Below are 24,978 nucleotides of genomic sequence, written 5' to 3' on the forward strand. Positions count from 1 at the left end.
TTCCTCGGTCTCATTATTCATGTACAGAAATGCAACTGATTTCTGAGCATTGATTTTATATCCCACCACATTACTGAATTGCTCTATAACTTCTAATAGTTTGGGAGTGGATTCTTTTGGGTTTTCCATATAGATTATCATGTCATCTGTGAAGAGAGACATTTTGACTTCTTCTTTGCCAATTTGGATACCTTTTATCCCTTTTTGTTGTCTGATTGCTGTTGCAAGGACTTCTAGTACTATGTTGAATAATAGTGGCAAGACTGTGCATCCTTGTCGTGTTCCTGATCTTAAGGGAAAGGCTTCCAGCTTTTCCCCCATTGAGAATGATATTTGCTGTAGGCTTTTCATAGATGGTTTTTATGAGATTGAGGAATGTACCCTCTATCCCTACACTCTGAAGGGTTTTAAACAGGACAGGATGCTGTATTTTGTCAAATGCTTTTTCTGCATCAATTGAGAGGATCATATGGTTCCTGAGTCTTTTCTTGTTGATATGATGTATCATGCCAATCGATTTGAGAATGTTGAACCACGCTTGCATCCCAGGGATTAATCCCATTTGGTCATGATGGATAATCCTTTTAATGTGCTGTTGGATTCTATTAGCCAGGATCTTGTTGAGGATTTTGGCATCCATATTCATTAGGGAAATGGGTGTGTAATTCTCCTTTTTGATGGGGTCTTTGCCTGGTTTGGGGATCAAGGTAATATTGGCCTCATAGAATGAGTTTGGTAGCTTTCCTTCTGTTTCTATTTTTTGAAATAGCTTTAGGAGAATAGGTATTATTTCTTCTGTGAATGTTTGATAGAATTCCCCAGGAAAACCATCCGGGCCTGGAGTTTTGTTATTTGGAAGGTTGTTTATCACTGACTCAATATCTTCATAATTAATTGGCCTGTTTAAGAAATCAATTTCTTCCTGTTTCAGTCTTGGTAGTTTATAGGTTTCCAGGAAGGCCTCCATCTCTTCCAGATTGCTTAATTTATTGGCATATAGCTGTTGATAAAAGTTTCTAATAATCCTTCCAATTTCATTGGTGTTGGTTGTGACCTATCCCTTTTCATTCATAATTTTATCAATTTGGGTCCTTTCTCTATTCTTTTGGATAAGTCTTGCCAGTGGTCTGTCAATTTTATTGATTCTCTCAAAGAACCAGATTCTAGTTCTGTTGATCTGCTCTACTGTATAGTCCTGGTTTCTAATTCATTGATTTCTGCTCTAATCATGGTCAACTGCTTCCTCGTGCGTGGATTAGGCCTGTTCTCTGTTGCTGTGCCAGCTTCATGAGGTGAGAATATAAAAACTGCATTTTAGATTTTTCTATTCTTTTGAGTGAGACTTGGATGGCTATGTATTTCCCCCTTAGGACTGCCTTTGCAGTATCCCAGAGGTTTTGGACTGCTGTGGTTTCATTCTCGTTGGTCTCCATAAATTTTTTAAATTGATTTTTGATTTCCTCATTTATCGAGTCATTCCTGAGCAGGATGGTTCTTAGTCTCCAAGTGTTTGAGTTTCTTCCAAATTTTTCCTTGTGGTTGAGTTCCAATTTCAGAGCATTGTGGTCTGAGAATATGCAGGGAATAATTTCAGTCTTTTGGTATCGGTTGAGACCTGTTTTGTGACCCAGAACATGGTCTATTCTTGAGAATGTTCCATGGGCATTAGAATAGAATGAGTATTTTTGGTTCTGGGGTGTAGTGTTCTATATATATCTATGAGGTCCAACTCGTCGAGTATGGCATTCAAAGCTCTTGCTTCTATGTTGGTTTTCTGCTCCGGTGCTCTGTCTATTGCTGATAGTGGAGTGTTGAGGTCCCCTACTATTAATGTATTTTTATCTATATGTCTCTTTATTCTGGTTAAGAGTTGGCTTGTGTATCTTGCTGCTCCCTGGTGGGGGCATATATATTTGTAATTGTCATATCCACTTGTTGGATACATCCTTTAAGAATAATATAGTGCCCTTCTGTGTCTGTAACTATATTCTTTAGTTTAAAATCCAATCTGTCTGATATGAGAATTGCTACCCCAGCTTTCTTTTGAGGTCCATTGGCGTGAAAGATGGTATTCCATCCCTTTACTTTCAGTCTGAATGTATCTTTAGGTTCAAAATGAGTCTCTTATAGGCAGCAAATAGATGGGTCATGTCTTCTTATCCAATCTGCAACCCTGTCGCGCTTTATGGGAGCATTTAGGCCATTTGCATTGAGACTGATTATTGAGAGTATGATTTTAATGATGCCATGTTGCCAGTAAAATCTTTGTTTCTATAGATTGTGACTTTCTGTTCTGTATCACTCTTGGGGCCTTTTTACTTTTATAGAACCCCCCTTAATATCTCCTGTAGGGCTGGTTTCGTGGGTATGAAATTGGTCAATGACTGGCGATTCCGGAAGGTCTTTATATCTCCATCCATTCTGAATGACAGCCTTGCTGGATAAAGGATCCTTGGCTGCATGTTTTTCTCTGAAAGAGCTTTAAAAATGCCCCCCCCAACCCTTTCTCTCATTCCAGGTCTGTGTAGACAGGTCTGACGTAATTCTGATACCTTTGCCTTGGTACGTGAGAAATTTCTTTGCCCTGGGTGCTTTCAATACTGTATCCTTGGATCTAATATTTGCAAAATGCACTATGACGTGACGTGGCATAGGTTTGTCGTGGTTGAGCTTGGGAGGGGTCCTCTCTGCCTCTTGGATATGAATGTTTCCTTTGCTAGATTAGGGAAGTTTTCAGCTACAATTTGTTGAAGTATCTCTTCTAGACCTCTGTTTTTCTCCACCCCCTTGGGGATGCTGATGATTCTGACATTGGAAGTTTCATTGAGTCAGTAATCTCCCGTAACCTACATTCCTGAGCGTGGATTTTTTTGAGTCCAGACTCTATTTTAGCTTTTTCTTCTACTAACCCATCCTCCAATTCGCTGATACGTTTTTCCGCCTCACTCACCCTGGCCGTCAGAGCCTCTAGTTTTGACTGCATTTCGCTCATAGAGTTTTTAATTTCTGCCAGATTTGCTCTCATTTCCACCTTAGAGATTCTATATTCTCATTAAGATTTTCATTAATACTTCTTTCAAGTCTACACATCATCTTGACCATTGTTACTCTGAATTCCATTTCTGATAATTTGGTTATATCCATATCCATTGTTTCTGTGGCAGAGGCCACAGACTCATTGTCTTTTCTGGGGGGGATTTCTCCTTCTCGTCATTCTGATGAGGAGAGATTACGGGGTTGTCCAGAGCCCAAATTATTGACCGGGACCCAGGCCATGTGCCCTTGTTTTATAGGGATCTTAGGGATGTGGGCTTCTTGATTTTTCAGCCTGCCTTCTGGGGGATGGTCCTGCTGCGCCGATACTTAGGCAACCCTGTTTGGGTAGAGTCTCCGTGTCCCCTGCGAGGGGGGATCAGGGTGGGCACACTGTGAGCCGGTATTTCCAGGCTTTTGTTCTCTGGTGGCTTTCCCTGGCGGTTTGCTGTGCCTCTTCTGAGAGTCAGAGCAGCAGCGGCCGAATTTCAGCCTCTGTCACAGAACAGAAGGATCACGGACCGTTCTCCACTGATGTTCTGGCCACTTTAACTCTGTTACTGTTGGTGCCGCTCAACCCTGCAGTGAGCATCCCGGTATGTGCGCCCCACACCTGGCGTCCCAGCCCTCACTTCCAGGGCTGGCGTGTCTCTGTCTTTTGTGTTTCTAACACCGCCAGCCGCCAGCCATCAGCCGCCCCGCGGGCTCCCGGAGCTCCCGGTCTCAGTCTGGTTCCAGTGAGCACACCGGAGCTCCGTTTCAGTCTGGTGGCGCGCGTTCCCCTGCTCACGGTCTCAGTCTGCTCTCTCGCGGGTGCCGGTCTGGAGTCCGCCAGCTCCCCAGTGCAGGTGGCTACTGCTTCCCGATGCCCGAACACGGCAGCTCCCTCCCCCTTCCGTTTATCTTCCAATATCTGTGTGCAGTTTCACAGCTCCCCGCTTCGTACCTCAATACTCAGTGCTGGAGATGTTCATTTGTAGAGATCCAGATGTATCTTCCCGCATCTCAGGCTGATTCCGTGGATATTCAGGATGGTGTGGTACCTATCGAGCTCGACTCAGGGGACCAGCTGAAAAAGGGGTCCCCTACTCCTCCACCATCTTAACTCCCTCCCTTCTGCCCATTTCTTAAATAGATTATGTGTTTTTTTGGGTGTTGAGTTCAATAAGTTTTTTATAGATCTTAGATTATGAGCCCTTTATCAGGTATGTCATTTGCAAATATCTTCTCCCATTTTGTAGGCTGCCTTTTAGTTTTGTTGATTGTTTCCTTTGCTGTGCTGAAGTTTTTTATTTTGACTAAGTTCCAGTAGTTTATTTTTGCTTCTGTTTCCCTTGACTCTGGTGATGTATCTAGTAAGAAATTGCTATGGCTGAGGTCAAAAAGATTTCTGCCTGCGTTCTCCTCAAGGATTATGACGGTTTCCTGTCTCACATTAGGTCTTTCACCCATTTTGAATTTATTTTTGTGTATGGGGTAAGAAAGTGGTCCACTTTCATTCTTCTGCATGTGGCTGCCCAGTTTTCCCAACACTATTTGTTGAATAGACTGTCTTTTTTTCCATTAGATATTCTTTGTTGAAGATTAATTGACCGTATAGTTGTGGGTCCATTTCTGGGTTTTCTATTCTAATTCATTGATCTGTGTGTCTGTTTTGGTGCCAGTACCATCTGTCTTGATGACTCTGACTTTGTAATATAGCTTGAAGCCTGAAATTGTGATGCCTCCATCTTTGCTTTTCTTTTTTCAATATTGCTTTGGCTATTCAGGGTCTTTTCTGGTTCCATACAAATTTTAGGATTGTTTGTTCTAGCTCTGTGAAAAATGCTGGTGGTATTTTGATTGGGATTGCTTTAAATGTGTACATTGCTTTGGGTAGTGTAGACATTTTAACAGTGTTGTTCTTCCAATCGATGAGCATGGAATGTTTTTGCATTTCTTTGTGTCCTCTTCAGTTGCTTTCATAAGTGTTCTATAGTTTTCAGCAAAGAGATCTTTTACCTCTTTGGTTAGGTTTATTCCTAGGTATCTTATGTTTTTTGGTGAAATTGTAAATGGGATCAATTCCTTGATTTCTTTTTCTGCCGTTTCATTATTGGTGTATAGAAAAGCAACAGATTTCTGCACATTGATTTTATATCCTGTGAATTTGCTGAATTCATGTATCAGCCACCAAAATCTGAGATCATTGAGTCCAATAGTCAAGAAAGAATTCTTGAGATGTCTTCAGTGCAAAAAGTGTGGTTTTAGTATACCACAGGGACAGGACTTGGGGGGCAGAAAGTGCTCACTATAAGTGAGGAGTGACTTATTACTTTTAAATTTGGAGGATGGGGAGGGTAGAGATAACCTAAGTCTCTAAAGGGAGTTCTGCATGTTAAAGAAGAGTTATAGGATCCTGAGTGTCTGGCTATTGTCAAGATATGGTTGTTTTTAGTGTCTAGCAAAAGATTAATATTAGGCAGCCATAAGTTCCTTGAGGAATATCACACATAGCCCACTTCTGGGGGGGCAGGTTGCAGGTATTAGCTTGTGCTTTGCCCTCAACTTGCCTTTTGCTCCCTCATCATTACCATTATGGTGATATTACTCCCCATCTCAATCTCGTGTTTTCTTGTGTTGCCTTTTGACAGTCTTACTTTGGTATTTTGTTTATTTACTCATTCAGTATGTATTTATTGAAGAACTACTATATGTATGCTTTGTGTTAGGAGTGATGCACAGTTGTGAAAATAAAGTTTTCATTGTTGAAAAAATAAAATTTTGGAGAATGACTTTGTGATATGCAGTATACCTGAGGGGAACTAAATCTCAAAGAATAGTATTAAAATGGCATGACGTACCCAGTTGTTACCACTCTGTTCACCATAATCTGATTCTGGTAGCCATGCAGCATTCAGTCCACCCACATGAAACTCATCTTTGCAAAAACAAATACCTAAGGTTATATGCAGTCTAGCTGAAAAGACAGTAAACCATAGATAGAAAAATCATGTATTTTGTTATATTAAAAAAACATACAGCAGGATACTAGAAATCAGGAATTTGAGCAGAAGAAATGGGATGGATTGAATTTCAAATAGAGTATTCTAATTTACCTAATGCTTTAAAATTTATGTCAAGTCAGATTCTTATTTTATTTTATCATCTAAATGATGTGTATGCTCCCTTTTTTTCAGTTACATACTTAACAGTATAAAAGATGGAGCAGTTTGCTGAGTTTGGGGAGAGATTTCAGCATTCTATAAAGGAAATTCACACCTAAAATGTAAGTACTGAGTATTTTAAGTATCAGAATTAAGTCATTACAAAGTCATTAGTCCTTGAAGCACTTACTAAAAGTTGGATTCACTACCATAAAATGGCTGCTTTCACCACCAATCCACTAGTATTCAAGACTAAAATACATCTTCCTTAAACTTGAACTACATGCATGCGGTCCCTAGATGACCTTGCCCAAAGCCGCTGCCTCACACATGATACAGGAAAATGATTGACTGGCTTCCCATACATTAACATATTTTTTCCTTACAGATATTGGTAAGTTTTAGGTTAATGGTACCATGAGATATTTAAAACATAGGTTTCCTATAGACTTAAGTACTCTTGAAATAATTAAATGATTCTAATTTCCTCTCTGTTCCTTCCTTCCTTTCCTTCTCTCTCTCTTTCATTCTCCCTTCTTTTTCCCCATCTTTTCCATCCTTTTGTCACTTTTTTTTCCAAGTCAAAAAGTTGGTTCTTCCCCATGTGATCCATTCAGAAGTGTCAGTGATATAAAATATTATCTTTTTTATGATATCAAATCCAAAAGAATAAAAAATGTAAGGATCCCAGCAACTCTATGACTTACTCAAAACTATTTGTCCATCAATATCTCTTTAAAATTTTTTAAGTAATAAACAATTTCCCTTTTTCTTAAAGCTGTATATCCAAATCCAGATACTTTTCTTTAGCCTCGCTGTTCTCTTGAAATTAAGACTCTGATAACCTGATGTCTACATATCCTAAAATTGCACATTACAGGCAAATGGACACTGTAGTCCTCCTGGCTAGCAGATAGTACTATGGCATTGACCCCTTTCTATTGTCTGTTGAATGACAGCTTTATGTTCTTCCATGGCTATTTGGGATAATCATGTGGAAAATCATTACATATGATGCATGTTTAATCAAGGAACTATCAAAATTCCTGTGTCTTTTAGATTAGTTTGGAGGTAACTTAAACCCATTCTGAAAACCAACCAGCAGTTAGTAGTAAAATAGAGAGCATGTAAGTCTCCTGTGTAAATAGGTTTTGAACAACTACCACAAATAGAAAGCAATTTAATTTGAATTTCAACATAATTACTGTTTATAAATATATATCTTAAGTTATATATTAATAAGGAACAGATTCTTTTAATATCAAAAAGAATATACCATTTAATTTTGATTTTTAATGAAATAAAAAAATAAAAGCACAATTTTATAAATCTGATCTTTAGGGCATTAAATAGAATGGATTTCTATGAATACAATAATATAGAAGTTTATGGCAAAGTTCTCTAGTGTAATAAAATCTTTTGGATTTTTCTATAATAAAAATGAGTACCACATCATTTAAAGTCATTGCCCATGGATCTTCTTTTGTCTTTTAATTTTTCTGTAAGTTAAATGAAAGCTTTTTGTCTTCTTTGACACAGACTTTTCCCTCAGCAGGCAAAACTTTGAGAAATACATTAGGTACAGATGATTAAATTATCTTTCATGAGTATGAGCTTCTGCATGCAAAATAAATTTAAATGTGTATACAGTTACCTGTAATCTGAAATGAAGTACATGTTGTTCGTGAACTTATTTGCTCTCCCACATGAAGATTTTTTACGGGGTAACTGACTCCAATTAGAAACAGTTCATAAATTGCTGCTACTCAAACTTACCAGTTTTTATAAGCAAAACGGAAGAAAATCTTTCTGCTCTTCTTTTAAAAAATTCAAGATTTTGAAATCTGTTTGCTCTCACCATAACTTTTAAAGACCTGATTTTATGAGCAATTAAGAGAAATTTTACTCATTTATAGAAATTACATTAACCGGGAAAGCATGAGGTGTTTTTCATAACTCTCTGTCATTCTTTGCCTCTCCTAACAATAAAGATTCCCAGCCAACTAGTAACGAGTTTCTTTTAACACTAATATTTCAAATTTTTGGCTGTTCTAAGTTTCTCTAGTGATAATATCATTTAAAATGTAATTGTTGCACTCAAATATTTACTTTATTTCCTTGAACTATTAAGTTTTCATGAGATGCTCATAGAATCTTTTGTTTCATGGACCATAAATAAACCCCCAAACCACCACTTCAGCACATTTCTAATTGTAATGCACCGTGTAATGTTATAGGCCATTATACAGATGTTTTCTGTTATTGTTAGGTGGCAGACAGTGACATTGAAATGTGTGTTTGCATTACAGAGATAGTGCGAACTCAATCATGAGTCTTAATGTAATAGTTTTTTCACTCCAGAAACCCAAATTTATTTCACTGTGTTTGCCCTTCAAGTAAGCTGTTGTATTTGAATTCTTCAGAATAACAACCCAAGCCCTGATTTCCCTGAGTTAAATACAAATAAGTAGATAAGAATGGTTCTCTGATTCATACTTTACTGTGTATCTTTTCATAAGAGATTCAACAATTGATATAAGGCATACTGTTGATGTGGAAAGTTCTTAAGTTAAATTACTTGGGTTTAAAATAAAACAGTGCTATCCTCCCTGTCTCTAAAATAAGACTAGAATCTGACATGGGTTGTTGTTTTTTTTAATTTCTGTATATGGTTTTTTTTTTATAATGATTTTTTATTATATTATGTTAATCACCATACAGTACATCCCCGGTTTTCGATGTAAGGCTCGATGATTCATTAGTTGTGTATAACACCCAGTGCACCATGCAATATGTGCCCTCCTTACTACCCATCACCGGACTATCCCATTCCCCCACCCCCCTCCCCTCTGTAGCCCTCAGTTTGTTTCTCATAGTCCATAGTCTCTCATGTTTCATTCCCCCTTCTGATTACCCCCCCTTTCTTTATCCCTTTCTTCCCCTACCGATCATCCTAGTTCTTATGTTCCATAGATGAGAGAAATCATATGATAGTTGTCTTTCTCTGCTTGACTTATTTCACTTAGCATTATCTCCTCCAGTGCTGTCCATGTTGTAGCAAATGTTGAGAACTCGTTCTTTCTGATAGCTGAGTAATATTCCATTGTATATATGGACCACAACTTCTTAATCCAGTCATCTGTTGAAGGGCATCTCGGCTCCTTCCACAATTTAGCTATTGTGGACATTGCTGCTATGAACATTGGGGTGCATATGGCCCTTCTCTTCACTACGTCTGTATCTTTGGGGTAAATACCCAGTAGTGCAATGGCTGGGTCATAGGGTAGCTCAATTTTTAACTTCTTAAGGGACCTCCACACTGTTTTCCAGAGTGGCTGTACCAACTTGCATTCCCACCAACAATGTAGGAGGGATCCCCTTTCTCCACATCCTCTCCAACAATTGTTGTTTCTTGCCTTGTCTATTTTTGCCATTCTAACTGGCGTAAGGTGGTATCTCAGTGTGGTTTCGATTTGAATTTCCTTGATGGCTAATGATTTTGAACATTTTTTCATGTGTCTGTTAGCTCTGTATATGGTTCTAGTTATCTTTATGTGGAATGAATGAACCCTGAGTACAGATGAAGGTATCCCCACTCAAAACGCGTAACGTACAAACTTATTTCAGAACTAACCTTTTCCTTGTAAAGAAAAAAACCCAAGTGTTGGATGTTAGTAATCCATTATTTGGTGGCTGGAGAATGAACCAGGCTCACTTTAAGGTCATAATATACTGGCTTTTTACTCTCAGTTTAAAGTAAAATGTTTCAAAGGAAAGAATATAGGGAACACTAAGAGGTCTAAGTACAGTCCATGTCAAGTTTTTTCATCTCTAACAATGACAAATTGATAACATTGTTATGAGGTCACTAGTATCAGGTATTATGCTGAGGACTTTCTGGGTATTTCTTCCCTGAATCCTCAAAACAACACAATGAGGTAGCAACTCTCATTGAACACTCAACTAAGTGCTTTATTTTAATTATTTTATTTAATCATCAAAACAAATGCATAATAGTTTTATTATTTTCCTTCTAATGAGAAAACAGAATGATTATATAATTTATAAGATCTTTGTAGTAGTTTTCTCTTGCCAAATAACAAACCACTACAAACTTAGGGGCTTGTACCAAACACCCATCTATTAGCTAACCAAGGTGTCAAGGATTTTACTTTCTTTCTTAAAGTTAATTGAGTGGTAACATAACCTAATCACAGGAGTAATATCTCATCATATTCATAGTCTTGGGGATTATTCAGATTGTGTACACAGTGGAGCAGTAATCTTGAGGGATATTTTAGAATTCTGCTTTTACAACAGTCTCCTAGTCAATGGAGAGAAGACATTTCAAACTAAAATCTCAAATGGCAAAGTCCTAGCTTAGCCATTTCTCAATTCTAGACAGGGAAGACAAGGAATCTATAGGTTCTCTGGAGTTGCTTCAAGGCGTGAATGAGAAAGATTTATTTTACTTTTTTTTAAGATAAAATTGAAATATAACCAATTAGTTTCAGGTATATAACATAATGATTTGGTATATGTATATATTATGAAATAATCAGTGAAATATGTCTAGTTAACACCCTTCATCACACAGCTACAAATTTTCTTGTGATGATCTAGTCTTTTAGCAACTTTCAAATACACAGGACAATATTATTGACTATAGACACCATGCTATATATTACATCTTCATGACGTATTTATTTTATAACTGTGAGTTTCTCCCTTTGACCATCGTAACCCATTTCACCAACCCACAGCCCCTACCTCTGGTAACCACAAATAGATTCCCTGTATTTATGGGCCGGCCTTCCTTCCTTCCTTCCTTTCTCTCTCTCTCTCCCACCTTTCTTTTGTCTCTTTTGTCTCTTTTCTTTCTCTTTTCTCTTTGCTTGCTTTTTCTTTCTTTCTTTTTTCTTTTCTTTTCTTTTCTTTTCTTTTCCTTCTTTTTCTCTTTCTTTCTCTCTCTTTTCTTTCTTCTTTCTTCCTTCCATTCCTTCCTTCTCTTCCTTCCCTCCTTCCCCTACCCTCCTTTCCTTCCTTCCTTCCTTCCTTCCTTCCTTTTTCTTTCTTTCTTTCTTTCTTTCTTTCTTTCTTTCTTTCTTTCTTTCTCTTTCTTTCTTCTTTCTTTCTTTCTTTCTTTCTTTCTTTCTTTCTTTCTTTCTCTTTCATTTCACATATAAATGAAATCATACAGCATCTGTCCTTCTTGTCTAACTTATGTCACTTAGCATAATGTCCTCAAGGTCCATCCCTGTTGTTGCAAATGATAAGATTTCCTTTTGATTTATGGCTAAATAGTATTCCTGTGTGTGTGTGTGTGTGTGTGTGTGTGTGTGTGTGTGTGTGTACACACATACATATGTATATGCATAAATATATATGCATGGGTATACATATAATATTTTCTTTATCCTTTCATCCATCAATGGACACCTAGGTTATTTTCATGTCTTGGCTATTATCAATAATGCTGTAAGGAACATGGGGGTACAGATGTCTTTTCAAGAAATTATTTTTATTTCCTTCAGATAAACACCAAGAGGTAGAATTGCTGGATCAGAGGGTTGTTCTATTTTTAAATTTTTGAGAACTCTCCATGCTATTTTTTGTAGCTGCCACACTTTACATTCCCTTCAACAATGCACAAGAGTTTCCCTTTCTCCACATCCTTGCCCACATTTATTATTTGTCTTTTTGAGAATAACCATTTTAACAGGTGGGAGGTGATTTGCATTTCCCTGATGATTAGTGATGAGCACCTTTTCATGAGTGTGTTGGCCATCTATATGTCTTCTTTAGAAAAATGTCTATTCAGAGTCTGCCAATTTTTTTAAAGATTTATTTATTTTTTAGAGACAGAGACAGAGAGAGAGGGAGAATCCTCAAGCAGACTCTGCACCAAGCATAGCGCCTGACTTGAGGCTTAATCCCAGGACCCTGAGATCATGACTTGAGCCAAAATCAAGAGTTGGCCACTTAACCAATTGAGCCACCCAAACACACCTGCCTATTTTTTAATTAGATTTTTTTAAACCATTAAGTTGCAAGAGTTATTTATATATTTTGGCTGTTAACCTCTTACCAGATATATGATTTACCAGATATATGATTTTCTACTATTCTGTAGGTTGCCTTTACAGTTTATTGATGATTTCCCTTGCTTTGCAGAAGCTTTTTAGTTTGACATACTCATCTATTTTGCTTTTGTTGTCAAATCCAAAAATCATTGCCAAAAGCAATATCAAGGAGCTTATGCCCTGGATTTTCTTCTAGAAATTTTATGGTTTCAAGTCTTATGTTCAAATCTTTAATCCATTTTGAGTTGATTTTGTGTATGGTATTAGATAGTGGTCCAGTTTCATTCTTTTGCATGTGGCTGTCCAGTCTTCCTGGTATCATTTATTGAAGAGACTCTCCTTTCCCCATTGTATATTCTTGGCTCCTTTGTTGTAAATTAATTGACCATATACATGTGAGTCATTTCTGGGCTCTCTATTCTGTTTTATTGATCTATTTGTCTGTTTTTATATCAATACCATACACTTTAAATTACTATAGCCTCATAATATAGTTCGAAATCAGGAAACATGGTGCCTTCTTGTTTTTCTTCTTTCTCAAGATTGCTTTGGCTATTCTGGGACTTTTGTGGTTCGACACAATTTGAAGGTTGTTTTGTTTATGTAAAAAATGCCATTGGCATTTCTATTGCCTTGTCTTCATATTTAATGATCTTTTCTTTGTGTGTCTGCTTTACTAAAAGTCCATCATGTTGTCGTTATTATTATTTTTTTTTTTTTGTACTGTGTTTTGGTTCTTTTTTTTTTTTTTCCTGCTGAGAACGCCCATCTGGTCACTCACTAAACAACTTTTTTCCTTAAATTCTGAACTTAGGTATAATAACTATTTTAAAGCCTTTGTCTGCTAGTTCCAACATCTTTGTCATCTCTTTGTTTCTATCATCTGTTCTAAATTCTTATAATTCATGTTTGTTGTTTCTTCAAGTGTTGAGTAATTCTTTATCCTATTCTGAACATTTTAGTTCTTGTTGAAATATGGAGATTGTCTTAAAAATGTGGGGTATTTTTTTGTTTTGTTTTGTTTTTAGAATTGTACTGGCAGACACTAGCTTACTAATATATGAGGTTTACTTTGCCCATTTTTGTTTTAATTTGGTTTTTTATTTAAATTCTGGTGAGTTAACATACAGTGGAATATTAGTTTTGGGTGTGCAATTTAGTGATTCAACTTCCACACAACACCTGTTGCCCATCATGACAAGTGTGCTCCTTAATCCTCACCTTTGATTATACCCATCCCCCCACCCACCTCCCTTTGGTAACTATCAGCTTGTTCTCTATAGTTAAGAGTCTGTTTCTTGGTTTGTCGCTCCACCTTTCCTTTTATTTAAACTTACAGTTGTAAATTCTAGAATTGTTGTGCTTGGGCTAGAGTAGCCCTAATTTCAATTTATGGCCTTTCTGAGAAATCAGCTGTACATTCAGGTTGTTCAGCAAGGCCTCTTCACTCTGGTTTGTCAGAACTTCAACATTTCTCAGCACAGGATGATCTGTGGAATATGTATTCAACTCAAACCCACCAGTGACCATTCTTTTTAGCCTCTCATTTCCCCTCTAATAGCAGGCACATGTCTTTCACTTTACCTGTTTTCACCTCTCTCTTCTCTAATAAACACAACCTTAAAGTCCACCCTTTTTCTTCAGCCTTCTCTACTGGCTCCTTCCCATCAAGATTTAAACATATTTAAGTCTGTCTCACCTGGAAAACAACACTCAATGTTACTGATCCATATGGAATGCCTGCTCTCTGTTTTCTCTTTCCCCCTTTTGTAGCACAGATTTTTTAGTTTTCTTTGCATTCTTCAGTCACTCCACACACACTCATTGATTTATTGCTCTCTGGTTGTTGCTCCAAATTTATTTTTTACATTTGTCTCTTCCACTCATCCATTAAGTATCACCATATAGGTTTTTTTTTTTCCAGTTCCCCAAGCATGTATTATGTCTCCATGTCTCTGAGCTTCTCGTGTGCTGTTTCCTCATTCTAGAACACTCTCCCCACTAGCCATCCCCTTCATTATGTAATTGAAGCTGTTTTTACCAAGACCATCATTGGTAAATTCAGTGTTCCCTTCTCAGTCTTTTCTGTAGCATTTGATGGTGTTGAAATACCCTTTTCCTCTGAGCCTGTGAGTCTGCGTCCTTGATTCTCATCCTACCTCTGGCAGTAACTGTGTTTCTTTCATGGCCCCCTCCACTTACTAAGTTATTGGCGTAACTTCAGGTTTGATCTGAATCCGGAAACAGTGTTATTCTCTCTCAGCTTCCATTGCCATCTCCTTAGTAATTTCAGCTCCTTTCCAATTCCATAAGTCTCTCCAGAGTTTCAAACTTATATACCCAACTGCCTACTGGACACTTACACCATGTTTACAGCTACCTCAAGCTCACCAGATCCAAGACTAAACTCTTCATTTGTTCATTGGCTGCAACTTCCATTTTGTCCCCCATCTATGTGAATGTCCCAGTCATCTTCCCAGTTACCTAACTTATAATGCTGGGCATAATCCAGGACTCAGTCCTACCCTTCTCCATAGCTAATCAATGACTAAAACAGTCAATTCTTCATTATATCTTAGAATTCTGTTCATTTTTCTTCATCTCCATCATTATTTCTTTAATCAAAGTTATTGTCACCTCCTAACTAGGGAATACTAGTATAAGTAACAATTGCTCTTCTGCCTCATTCAGCCCATCCAATACATAATGCTCCCTCGAAGAGCTTTCATAAGTGCAAGCTCGAATCTGCCATTCCTCAGCCTAAAAACTTTCTAAGGTTCCTCCCTGTGCTAAGAAAAGTTCAAACTCCTTATCACGTTAACAAGGCTTCTAAGGTTTAACCCCTGCTTGTTGTTCCGGGTTTACTTGTCACATCTGTCTCTTCCACTAATCCTGTAAACATCAGCCCTACAGAACATCTTTTCAGTTCCCTAAGTATCTACTATGCCTGCTTGTGTCTAGGCCTTCTCATGTACTATTCCCTCCTTTTAGGATATTCTCCCACTGTTTACCCCCATCCATTGGGCTAGTCCTCATGTAGATTTTAGGTCTCTTTTTGTATGCTAATTTTCTATGGAAATTTTCTGTAATCCCCGGACTGATCTGGGGGTTTTGTCCCATGTATTTCTATTACACCCTGAAATTTCTCTGTAAAGGTACATATATTATCTGTCTTGCCTATGAATAATAAACAATATGAATATGGTTACCCATGCCTTTCTTGTTTGTCATTGTGTCTCCAGTGCCAGGCATATTGCATGGCATATAATAAATGCTCAAACGTGAATGAATGAATATACGCGTTAAAAATTCCTCAGAAAATGGGGTGCCTGGCTAGCTCAGTCAGTGGAGCATCCAGCTCTTGATCTCAGTGTTGTGAGTTCAAACCCCACAGTGGATGTAGAGATTGCTTAAAAATAAAATCTTATAAAAAAAATTCCTCAGAAAACCATTTTTAAGTGCCTTCTTTACCTTACCTCTCCTTCTGCCCTTCTCACCTCCACTCAGCTCCATATGTTACTCATGCACTTTTGGTTTTTCAAATGGATTATATACTCTGCTAACTCTGCCTTTGAATATCCCAGTCTTTCTCTCCAGAATACCCCCACGTATTCTCTTCCCCTAGATTGCTCATCTGAGCCTTCAACCCTTCCAAAAACCAACTTTTTCAAAAATTCATTGGCATGTCATCCTCTGGGTTCCCAACACCTGTGGCAGTATTTCTCTATTATACCAATTTCATTGCTACACCAATAGGATTTTTCTCTTCAAAGCTAGAGAAAATGTTTCAGTATATCTTGTCCTCAAAGAATTAAGAGGAGCTAGCAAATACTAAGAACCAATTACTACTTACTGAATGGAAGAGGAAAAGAACAATCATAGTCACACATATGCTGTTCAAGTGGTCTAATGAGAGTAGATAAATTTGGCCATGAACTGAAAATGCCTGAAAGTCAATTCTCAGGGAGTAATTAAATCAAATAAAAATTATATATCAATGTCTTTTACATCCCATGTTCATTAAGAGCAAATTTTGTTGTACCATTTTTTCATAGTCAATAAAAATAGCTATTTATATTTTAGAAATGAATGGTAAAACATAACCCCTGAGAAATCTTACCTGATTTAATAAACCAAATAGCCTTGCTAACTTAATTTTCTGAATAGAAATTCTGCTGCCAAGTATATTTTCATTAGATGAAATGGAAGGCTGAAGGTTTCATTTATTCAACTACTCACCTGTTCCTCAGCATGAACTTGATGTTAGCCAATTAAAAAAAAAACTATCTTATTTTGGTTTCATTTTTGAATATTTCAGCATTTCCATTTTTAAAGATAATATTTTGACAATACTTTCATTCCCTAAAAACAGAAGTAAAATGTATACAACAACACATGCATGAAATAAGATTTTTATGCTTTTCATATAAAAACAAAGGAGGCATACCAATTCAGATAAATGATTATTACATGAGTTCTTAGAGGAATAGAAGAGGACCAAGACTTTTTTTAATGCAAAGGGACATTTCTTATTTGTTGTTTATCTGAAGCACTCAATGTGTCTTTGTCATGATTAATTTTTAAGACCTATATCATGTTTTAAAATTACAACACAGTCCAGTTTTAAGCTTATAGTGTTCCAAAATTGAAAAGAGAAAAATAACCTATGAAATGCTTGTGATATCTTTATGTATAAGTTTGAGAATCATTAAGTAGCTGTCACTCTCTCTTCTCCAGCATCAATTACTCTGCTCTGGATTTACTTACTCCACTCTGTATAATGAGCCCCCCAGAGCATGTTTCATTGCAGGGGAAAGCACACATTCTTCACTTGCGGTCAGTGGGATGTGGTTAATTTGAAATCACTTAAACTATTATATCTGTCAAGTGCAGTTATTTTATTTTCAATTCACATCAGTGTTTTAGTATGCATGTCGGTTACTGGGTCAAACTGGCAGATTAATCTAGGAGCATTCGGTTGCAATGCTCTTCATCACTGTCATTTATTTGTAGGCCACTATTGAAAGTTAATACCTGCCCATTAAAATGGATTGCCAAAGATATCACACTTAATGTAAACAATAATGTATAGATCAGAAAATGTGCTAAATTAGAGATTATGGTTTACAGTTCCTATAGTATGGGGGCATTCAGTTATGGAAAATATTTCAGGAAAATTGGACTTCGAAAGCAACAAAATGCTAAAAGAAACCTTCAGAATGCTCTAAGAGACCTGGCAATAACCTGGTAGGGCTTTTTGAGTTCTTGCTGTTATATCCTGTTATTCTTCATTACAGCCAGGATTTCAAATAGTGTGTTTATAGTGTATGAAATTGTGTGTGTGTGTGTGTGTGTGTGTGTGTGTGTGTGTGTGTGTGTGTGTCTAGAGGAAGAATATCAAGCTATTTAAAGGCATACTTATTTGAAAGTGAATATTGCATTAGAATAAACAGTCTAGGTTAGGCTTGAAGAAGCAGAGGGATGCTGAAACACTAGCACAGTCCATCCCATTAATAAATAGCCAGGCATTAATAAAAACTAATAGAATTAAAATGAGCATTTGGTAATATACTACCACAATATCATATGTACTACATTAGCAAATTCTATTTTTACCATATGTAGGCCTGCTTTTATCATTTTATAATACTGCCAATGATATTGAACATTTGAAAGTCTGTGACTTTCTTGGAAGTTTTAAAATAAGGTAAAGCCCTGATTAATAATATCTGAGTTGCAAAGATTAAAAAAATGTTTTTTCAATAAAACAATGATAAGAACTGATCAGATTCCAAAATTTTTCATTTCCTCAAAAAGGAAGAACTATATACTCCAGAAATAGTGCTTTGAAGTTATACCTCTTTTATGGAAGTTGGAGGACAGCAGGAAATATAGCATCACCTTTTTTCACAGGCACCCAGAAAAGTATAACAAACATCTGTGCAAAGCTGGAACATACATACACACACACCACATAGCCCAAGAAGACCTAGAGATGTACAGAAGCAACCCACATGAAACCTTCTAACCATGGCAGGAACTTCAAAAGCTGGTGCTTTGAAACACTACATAATACTGCATCAAGGACAACAGAGCAAGGAAGGATTGCTTGTAGGAAGTCATGAGATTTTTTTTCTATCTGGGGAGTGAAAGTATGTTCCTAACCATTTCCATGTCACTTCCCTGACATTTCAGAAATATCCAGCTTCTTGCCTGTGAGTTTTGATCCATTACATGTATCTCTTTAAAAGTCACATACTTCTACTGTAGTAAGTAAATCACAAGCTGTTATGCAATAAAAATCAGTTTTAAATTAAGCATATTAACAACCAAAAAAAACTTGACACCTTTTGATTAAGTTTTTAAACACTTTGTGTTCTGCCTATGTGTTCTTTGCCTAAGTTTTTAATACCCTGACTTATTCCGTTAACTAAAAGTTGAGAGAAGCAATTGTAATTTTGTTTCTCTTCAATGGCTTTCTAGACATTCTGACACTGAAGATTGTGTTCTAGTGGCTAATTCAAAAGAATATACTTATGGAAGAGAAAAGAGTTCTAAAGTAAATACCTCTCAAAGTATCTTGGCCCTATAGTGAATGATCGCGTTCCTAGGTTTGAAGTAGTTAACTGAAAAATACCTTAATTTTTAAGTCAGCATAGCTCTATTTAAGAACCCCTAACACGAGTTTCTATTCACATTTGTCCTGTGGAGACTAATTCGGTAGGATGATAATTGGTATAACACTACTAAAAGTTGTCATAGTCAAGTTTGAGAAGCACAGGATTGAACTGTTAAACTGATTATTTTGTTTGGTATAGTTTTACTGTGCTAATATGCATATGATCATGAGACACTTTTTGGTAGGTGCCACAAAAGCATACTTTGGGGCATTCTACACCTACATCTGGTAGCATTGCCGAATAAGGGTTAACCCAAGTTGTTGAGTTACCTCTGGCCCAGTCTTTCTCAAATAATGTTATTCATCAGAATCATGTGCGAGGCTTTACATAAAAATGCTGGGAACACATCCCAGATTTATTAAACAGGAGTAACAGGGGTCGGGTCTTTAATCATATCATTTTCACAAGCTCCATGGATGATTCTAAAGTGAACCCCTGTTGAAGAAACTGCTGTGAATATTTTATTACTTTCCTCTACAATTTCCATCTTCATTTATATCTCTATATCCATCTAATGTTGTCTGTATTTTGTAGCTCAAGAATCTTCCCTTACAAACCAAATTAAAATAGCAATATTCTAGATGAAAGTACACATGAACTATTTAAGCAGAATATGAACTATTTAAGCAGAATATTCATAACATTAGGTATTCTAATAGTATAGCAATCTGTGAAAGTTGAAACTGTAATAAGAGAACTTAAAATAATATGGAAGAAAAATAATTTCTCTAACAACTCAAGGCTCTTCCTTCTTCAAAATCCAGCCGAATGCTTATCATTTTTAAACTCTTCCTATTTCCACAAAAGTCTTATCACTTATCATACCTAAATTATATATTTTGTTTGACATAATTGCATTTGTCTATCATCTTAGAATTTTTTTAAAAAGTCACAGAACCTCCTAGAAGGGATGTTAGTGATAATTTACTATAACTTCCCAGCACATGCTGAAATAGTCTAAAGTACATTGTACTCTTGGTTTTATAGATCTCATTGTCTATGTTTTTCTTGTTTCTATCTCTCAGCATTATTAAAAAAACACTTCTATTTCTTTTCTAGCTATATTGGATGCAATTAATGAGTGTTGTTGACTGACAAGCAAATGAATTAGTCTTCCATAAAATTTAGTTTAGTCTTCATTAATTTTTTCCATTATCAAAATGAATAGACTTTAAGTGCTTAACTTAAAAATGAGTAATAATATGACCAATAAATAAGTCATGATTTTATCATCTACTTATTAATAGCCAAGGCTCTTGATTGCCAATGATAGCACTCCAGCTCAAACTACTTTAATCAAAAATGGAATGCATTGCTTTTTAAATGAAAAAGGCAGACTAAGGGAGCCACTGGCAGCGTTGTACCCAAGTGCCCAAAGACATCAGGAATATTTCTCTCTGCTGCTCTCAGCCCTGATTTTCTGGGATTGGCATATTTCTCACTAGATTTCCTGATGGTATTAAAGATGGCCAAGGAGCAGCTTTAAGATTCTATTTCAAATACTCAGCTAATTCAGATGCAAAATACTTTATGCCCAAAATGTCTGACAAATTCTGGAGCAGAATCTTATTGGCTCAGCTTCAGTTGCAAACCCACCCCTGAGCCAATTATTATAGTTTGTATTAGTGGAATATTCTGATTGGCCAGATGATTATGCTGAGATTTGTCCCCAGTCCCATTGACTGAAAGTGACCAGTGAGTGACAGATCTTTTTTCAGAGGAAATAAGGGATACTGTTACCAGTATTTTTGAGATTTCAGATCAGCTTATTACACCCTGCCAGCTTTGGCCTGTGTTCTCTATGAAATACCCTGTTTATTTAGTTGATGACTTCAGATTTCATTGATGGCAGTTAATACTTTGAAAAAGGCAATTGTTTTCACTGCTAGAGGGAAAATATGACTTGATATATTCTTTATATCATACGATTATATTTTTAAGAGTTAGTAATTCTAATCCTAAAAGACATTGAAGCTAACCATTTGATTAATACCTAAAGTTTCAATGTAAAGTGTACTCACTCACTTACCAATTCACTAATCATAAGCATTTGCTTATGATACATGGTGGATGCATAATAGGTGTGATTTCATAGTCATGAGAAAAAATGTACAGAAATATGTGTATTTACTGTAAAAAATGAAAACCAATTATTCAAGTATTAAAACATAAAATGCTATCTTCCTGTGGCTCTCTGAGACTTAGCAAGTGGATATTTTTCTTCTAAAATAATTAAAGCAAAAAGAAAAAATTATTTGAACCAGTCTTGTCAGTACTACCTTTAAAAAAAGTGCTAAAATATTGTACCAATGGATAAGGAATTAAAAACAGAACAAAATATACTTTCAGAAAGTTCATGTCAAAATAATGTCTTTCACAGTATAGTCACCATGACAGATTTTACTTATTTTATTAACTTTCCCATTATAGTAAAACTTTTTGAAACTACCTTTTGGGAAGAGCCCTCAAGACCAGTTTATAAGCCACTCCAGAAAGGCTCTTTGTTATTTATTATCACATCACATATCTTCTCTATAGTTAATTAAAACAGTTTAAATCCACAAGTTCCTCAACAGATTTGACTTAAAGTGACTCCCAATTAATTCCTATAATCATATATATCCCAAAATATGAAGACTTGTCATGGTAGAAGACATTCAAAGAATGGATCACATAAAGTCATTTCCAAATAAAATATTTTTCTTATCTAAAATTATCAAAAAATATTTTAGGTAATTACAACATCTTCAGAATAGGTGACCAACCTTCAAAGAGGACAAAACTAAAGAGGAAAACCTCCTTCTGAGAAATGCCATTACTTTATGGTCACCCTTAATATTTACATATTTACTGTGCATTATAAAAATAAATGTAGCTATGTAGGTAAAACAGTTCATTTTGTAAGGTTGAAAGACCATATTAAAGGTGAGGTCTAAAAGAGGGGGTGGGGCACCTGGGTGATGCAGTCAGGTAAGCATCAGACTTTTGGTTTCAGCTAAAGTTATGGTCTTGGGGCATGGGAGACAACCTCACATTGGGCTCCATGCTCAGCAGGGAGTCTGCTTGAGATTCTCTCTCTTCCTCTTTCAATAAATCTGAAAAAATAAATAAAAAATAAAGAGAGAGTAATATGAATTCATTTTAGGATAAATGCCCTTATTAGATTATTTTTAATATACATATTCTTTTAGCTATTTTTCATTTAAGCTTAAATTTTATAATACACTTTTTAAACTCCTATCACAATGTTTTACCATCTCTAACACAGTGTTTCTTTAGCTGAAGAGCAGAACAATTTCAGAATCATAACTTTCAGTGAAATCAATCAGCTGATAAAATGGCAGGCTCATGCCTCTGCTAGGATTAGTGCACTGATGAAGCCAAGTTCACAGGTTTGATCTCTAAGTGGGCCAATTTACTTTGCTGCAGGCAGTCCCTTAGACCCTGGCCTGACATCCTGCAAATGGGAACCATCAGTCATAAGGAGAAGCTGGGAAAAAAGTGGGGGTGGAGTAGAGCCAACTCATCCCCACTGTAAGAAAACAACTCCAAATCCAGGCCAGCTGATGGTTATGTGGTAGCATTTCTCCTGTAAATAAAAGAGGGAGCTATCTTCCAAATGATAGTGAATTGGCACAGGTCAGAGTGTAAATATGATCTCCAGAAATGTACTTTAAGATAAAGTATGTCAACAATTACTGAACTAGTAATTAATTGTTGGTTTGATGAGGGTTGAACCACGTATGCTAGAAGGTTTAGAAAGACCCCAAATGAATTTATTTATAATGTATTCGTTACTAACTTCCAAAAAACATTGGCTGCTGCTCAAACAAAAGGGAAAATGTAGCTACTAGCTGAGTAATTATGTTGATAGACTGGATAAAACAAAAACCGTCAAAGCATTCTGTGTCAAAGTTTTATTTAACTCAATGAGGGAACTAGCAAGATGAAAAGGCAGTTCCAAATAAAATTTAAGAACTGAGATTTTTTTAGTAGGAAAAATATAAAAGCTTAACTGAGCACCAAATTAGATACAAAACTGATTAAAATCCTACAGGGCGATAAAACCATCACACCTTACCAGTTTACAGAACTGTAAAATGGCCCTAATCAGTTGTGCAAACAAAGCTATATTCCCTTAGAGCATATTTGAAACAGATGGAGAGTTTTAAAAAACACTGATAACTAGGTCTTACCCCCCAATAGTCTGACTTAATTGGAAACTGGGTAAGGCCTGAGCAGCAAGATTATTAAAACCTTCCCAGCTGATTCTAAGTGGCAACCATGTCTGAGAACCACTGCCTTAGGAAGTGACATGGCCTTTCACAAGAGCTTTCAACAATTTGACCTTCCACCTTGCTACTCAAAATGTGTAGCATTGTCCAGCAGCACTGCCATCACCCGAGAGCTGTTAATTCAGATCGTGCGCTCCCACCACAGATGCGTGGAGTCAATCTACATTTATAAAATATCACCAGGTAATTCAGGTGCACATTAAAGTTTGAGAAGCACCTTTCTAACATGATATTGGAAGGACTTGCAATTATTTATTCCCCTGATTTCCAAGGTTTAGGAAAATTTTCTTAACACCAAAAAACTGCCAAATATCTCCAAAACAGCCTAAAATGGCACTTTAACAATATTTGTGGAGAGGGAAGTCAACTCTAACCTGAGAAATCTGCATTAGATCAGTCAATGGTCCTACTTCCTAGGATCCCCAGCCACTAGGGGCACCTGGGATAATAGACTTAAGAGTATTTCAGATGAATAGAAGGGTGTTTAAAGGATTTTAGGATTATGCATTATTCTTTATGTATTACCTTTACTAAGAGCTGCTAGAACTGGGAAAGGGATTGTCAGACATGTGCCAGTCCTTTTTAACCACTAACCAACCATGTAACAAGCAGAGTATACTAGCTCTGGAGAAAAAAAGTGTTTGAATGCCTAACTACAACAAAATACAAACTATTCCGTGAAAATGTTTTAAACAACTTACTCAGCATCAAGTTCCTAAAATTTTGAGGGTCAGTGTATCAACCCAGACTTAGTGTTAACTATATTTTGTAAGAGGCTGACAAGGAAGTTAACTATGTCCTCAATTTTCATACTCAAGTAGTGATCAGGCAACGAAACCCTCTATATAGCTATTGACATCTCAGAAACCATGAATAATGTTCTAAAGTGGAAATTTCCAGAAATGAGTTTTTCACTTTAATATCTATCTCTATTCGATTTTCAAAGTCTTACCAATTAAACAAGTTTTTAATTCATGTATTCATTATATATTTATTGAGTACTGGGTACTTTTCTATGTTTACAGTTGTGAATGAAAAACATGGTGCCTGTCTTTATGGAGCTTACAGTCTAGTATAGGAACAAAAGTAGTAAACAAATGAATAAAATAACAAATGTTTTTGTTATTAAAAAAAAAGCTTGGTAAGTATTATAAAAGAACAGCATCCTTTATATGAAAATTATTTACTCAATATGTAAATAAATTTATTATCTGTAGCTTTACAAGTCTTTACAAATAGGTTCTCAAATCATAAAAATTTTAATCCTAAAATATATAAATTAGTAGCTATACATTTTGCTAAGGCTGCCAGATGTACTTGACTCTGCTTAACTCCTCCAATGACACGAAACATCCAAAAGCTCTGACAATGCTTCTCTGACCTTTTTCTTCACTGTGGCTAATATTGATAGTTTTCTCTGAGCAGCTGAATGTGTGAAGTACCTTCGAAAGACCTAAAAAATCACAGAGGCTTTAGTTAGGGCCAGAGATGAAATGTAAATATTGATTCAGGTACCTTAAATCCTCCGTGGAGCAGGAATGGAAAATACACACACACACACACACACACACACACACACACACACACACACACTTAGATAATCTCCAATTTCAAAGATGCCGATTTGGTATATTTCATTAAACCTGGTAGAAAACTACAAATAATATCACAAGTAAAAAGGTATGAAGCCCCCCCATGTGATAAGATTATCTGAATTTTTTGTTTTGGTTTTCTTTTCTCT

General features: G+C 36.3%; 2 long non-coding RNA genes across 5 annotated transcripts in view; one reads left to right on the forward strand and one right to left on the reverse strand.

The window, feature by feature from the left end:
- Window positions 1-24,978, forward strand: part of LOC123802411 (uncharacterized) — a 435,123-nt gene that overhangs the window by 325,452 nt on the left and 84,693 nt on the right. For all 4 annotated transcript variants that reach the window (XR_015727895.1, XR_006782536.2, XR_015727893.1 and 1 more), the window contains one exon: window positions 6,213-6,301. This is a non-coding gene — a long non-coding RNA (uncharacterized LOC123802411). The remainder of the gene's footprint in view (window positions 1-6,212; window positions 6,302-24,978) is intronic.
- Window positions 24,335-24,978, reverse strand: part of LOC148108416 (uncharacterized) — a 208,405-nt gene continuing 207,761 nt past the window's right edge. The window contains exon 3 of the long non-coding RNA XR_015727896.1: window positions 24,335-24,690. This is a non-coding gene — a long non-coding RNA (uncharacterized LOC148108416). The remainder of the gene's footprint in view (window positions 24,691-24,978) is intronic.

Source organism: Ursus americanus, chromosome 20 (genome assembly GCF_024610735.1).
Source record: "Ursus americanus isolate L20-20 chromosome 20, mUrsAme1.1.p, whole genome shotgun sequence".
Classification (NCBI taxonomy): Eukaryota; Metazoa; Chordata; class Mammalia; order Carnivora; family Ursidae; genus Ursus; species Ursus americanus.